The sequence below is a fragment of the Physeter macrocephalus genome, chromosome 11, assembly GCF_002837175.3.
Source record: "Physeter macrocephalus isolate SW-GA chromosome 11, ASM283717v5, whole genome shotgun sequence".
In the NCBI taxonomy this organism is placed as follows: Eukaryota; Metazoa; Chordata; class Mammalia; order Artiodactyla; family Physeteridae; genus Physeter; species Physeter macrocephalus.
In genome coordinates, this window is record NC_041224.1 from 7911474 (window position 1) to 7915111 (window position 3638).

A 3638-nucleotide genomic window follows, 5' to 3' on the forward strand; every position below is an offset into this window, starting at 1 on the left:
TTTTATTTATTTATTTATTTTTGTGGTACGCGGGCCTCTCACTGCTGTGGCCTCTCCCGTTGCGGAGCACAGGCTCCGGACGCGCAGGCTCAGCGGCCACGGCTCACGGGCCCAGCCGCTCCGCGGCACGTGGGATCCTCCCGGACCGGGGCGCGAACCCGCGTCCCCTGCATCGGCAGGCGGACTCTCAAGCACTGCGCCACCAGGGAAGCCCTGGAAGTATGATGTTTAAATGACAAGTGATAATTCATCTAAAGCCTTATCCGTTATCAAGGTATTTTGCTAGTTCTAATCTGAATAAAGTTTACAGTAGTCATCTAATTGATAGCTCTAATTTAAGCATCTACCTCGTGCAGAAGTTCTTTATAACTGTTCTATACAGACTGTTCACAGTGTAGGGGGCTGCTGGTTGGTCGAAGTGTTTAAACAAATCGGCTGTTTCCGTTTGCCATCGTTCTGCATTCCATCCGCCTTCCAGTTTGCAGAGAAGTCGTGTGACTTTCCCACGCCGTCTTTTCAGGTCACCAGAATTTATGATCTGATTGACAAGTCCCTTGCTGTAGGGCTTACCAGGCCGAATCAGAGGAAGAAGTCTGAAGAGATACGGCATTTTCCACTGGCCGTTTATATGGAGGATGTGAATACCGGCTACTTTGGTTGATTAACAGCCATGGTGCTAACAATCAAGGGTTGATTCAGTTTGAGTCGGCTGTTTGTTCTAGACTTGAGAGTCACCAGTGCCACCAACCTGTCATGTTGTCATTACAAACTTTTGGTCACCAGGTAAGAAAGTCATAGAAAATCAGTGCTGCTTATAAAAAAATAAGTGAAAGCACAAGTCCTGCTTTGCTCTTCAGGATCAGGTTGAAGAGGATATTGATTTGGCTTTAAACAGTATCTACAAAGATAAAACCAAATAAAATATTATATTAAATATAATAGACAATTGGAAGAACGGAGATAGACGTAAGGAAGAACTTTTGGACAGTAATAACGATTAGACTTTAGAATAGGTTTCCCAGGAGAATATTTTAAAGAATTGAACGTATTATAGGGTTATGGATTACATGGCAAGTGCTGCAAGTGCGAACAGGGCAAAAGAAGTGGACTTAGTTTTGTCAAGTGTGTTTGTCTTTTGAAAGTTAGAGGGAACGTTTCATTTCTTCTAAAAAAATCAATAACATTGGAATCTTGTTCACCTTCTTATTTTTAAACATTGACTTTGTAAGTGACTTATGGGAGAAGCTTTTAAGTTTTATGGAAAACACTGCTTTTTGTACACAGCACACAATGGGTACCTTTAAAATTACCTATTTGTGGCACTTAATTTGCAGAGCATGTTCATGCATATTACTCTGTTTTCTTGATTCTGAGAGATGATGATTGTAAGACATATCCTTTGATTTTAGTGCATTTTTTACTCTCTTTTTGGAAAAAATCAAGCACTTATTTTGGACGGGGGAGGAGCGTTCTATCTAAGGATTATTCTGAATTTCTTTCAGCCGTAGGGGTGCTGCTCTTGACCTCGAGCACTTTTCAGGTTGATAGCATAATTCTGAGGCACATCCAGGAATTACTTTGGTTTTGCTTCCATTTCCTATTTAATTAAGCTTGTAGATTTGTGTTTTTTTTTTTTTTTTTTTTTTACTAGTTATATTACATATCACTAGAAGTTAAGTAACTTCTCTTGAAAGTCATCCAGGAGAATTTCACAGACAGGTATTTGGTACCTGCTCAGAATTATCACTTAGTAAATCTTCACTAAACATAAATTAGCCACACGTTACAGGCAGCTCTGCATGTACAATAACTTTTTATTTCAGTGCTGCATTATAGCGATCTTTATAAAGACATTTTAAGAGGTAATTAGGGATTTAACATTAAGTTAAAACTCAACTGTATGTGGTTCTATCAATGCAGGTAATTGAGGTGATAGATAAAAGGTATATTCTTAATCATGTCCAAGTTCACACATGGATAGGCAGTGACAAGGTGTTATATAACGTGTAACGACTGGCAAGCTTCTTCTGATGTCTACTGTAAGACTCCTCTTGATTTGAAAAGTGTTAAAGTGAAAAATACATGCATTGTAGAATTTCGAAAACAGACTATTTCTTTTTTCCCTCCCCACAACTGCTTAAGGGAGACAGAGAGGGCGTTGGACACTGCTCTTATTGAGGTAAAGAATCTGAGGGTTTGAGACTTAGTGACGCAATAAGCGGTAGATCTGGGATTACGTACCGGGTCGTCAGGACGTCCAGATATGTGTACTGTCTACTGTACTGTGCCACCTTTTCAGCTTCAATGTAGTGAGATGCATTTATTCAACACATATTTACTAAATGCTCTTATTGTGTGCCAGGCATTCTGTTAAATGATATCATAAGACAGTAAATAAGAAGTTAGGGTCTGTGTCCTCGTGAAACCAGCAACTTGGGAAAAGACCAAAGTAACTACAACGCAGACGAGCGTTAAGGGAGAAAGTAAGTCACAAGGTGATAGGAGAGTATGTAGCAGGCAGACCTAACCCGGCCTGGACTGGTGGGCAGCGCTGCCGGGCGAGTCGGGGAAGGGCAAGGCGAGTAGCCTCGAGGCTGAGGCTGTTCGGCATCAGCATGAGCCCGAGAGCGCTGCCGGCAGCAGAAGTAGCCTCTGCAAAAGCAAGAGGAAGAACCAAGAGGGTTCCAGCGCGGCTGCGCGTCAGAAAGCGGAGGGGTAAAGGTGGAGAGGAGTCCAGGAAGCAGATTAGGCGACCTTGCTCAGGATTTTGGCCTTTTTCCTAAAGGATATTGGAAGGCGTGGAAAGGTGGTAAGCAGAGGGGTGACCTGATGAGGTTTTCATTTGCAAACCATTGAGTCTGACCTCGGTGCGAGCAGAAGCCTGTCGTTAGAAGCTGCTGCTGTAGACCGGGCTGGAGATGATGGGTCCAGCAGCTGAGCTGGAGGGAGAGGGGCAGCTCTGAACCGTGGGAGGTTAGACCAGGCCTAGGGATTTGACGGGGCCGGAGCACTAGTCCTGTCGCCGTCCCGTCTGTAGGTCACTTCCAGAATCCTCTGAGTGACCTGCGCTCCGTGCCAGGGGGTGACTGTGACACAGAATGTAATTGAGAAAGCACTGCTCCTTAAAAATAACTTGTGTATTGGGCTAATTCCTGTTATTGTTTGTTGGATTCCATTAAGTAGTCTAGGGAGAACTTAGTTTAAAAGAGAATTTTACATCTTATTTACATGGTGAAGCATGTAAGCAGTTCTGTACGTACACAATGTGGACCCATATAGTGCATGTTACTTGGTTCACACCACTTACTAATCAACATCAAATTTGAAAGGTGACTGAATATTTAGGATTTTATTATTCCTGATTGGTTGGTTGAAACTGAGATTTAAACCATTTTGTTTCAAATAGCATTTTATTAAGAAACACTTTTTCCTTTGTAATGATCAGAATTTATGGTTGGCTCATTGGTTCTAGAAATAGGCTCCTAGTTAAATTAGAAGATTCAGAAGGGAAAAGTTTTTTTTTTTTTTTTTTTTTTTTTTTTTTTTTTTGCGGTACGCCGGCGTCTCCCCCCCGTGGCCTCTCCCCTTGCAGAGCACAGGCTCTGGACGCCCAGGCTCAGCGGCCATGGCTCATGGGC

At 42.6% G+C, this 3638-nt stretch overlaps 1 protein-coding gene and 1 long non-coding RNA gene across 4 annotated transcripts in view; both read left to right on the top strand.

Moving 5' to 3' along the window:
* The window catches only part of ZEB1 (zinc finger E-box binding homeobox 1), a 199596-nt gene that overhangs the window by 32230 nt on the left and 163728 nt on the right, over positions 1-3638 (top strand). The gene's annotated exons all lie outside the window — the stretch shown is intronic.
* Positions 1-3638, top strand: part of LOC129392505 (uncharacterized) — a 64363-nt gene that overhangs the window by 9026 nt on the left and 51699 nt on the right. The window lies entirely within an intron of this gene.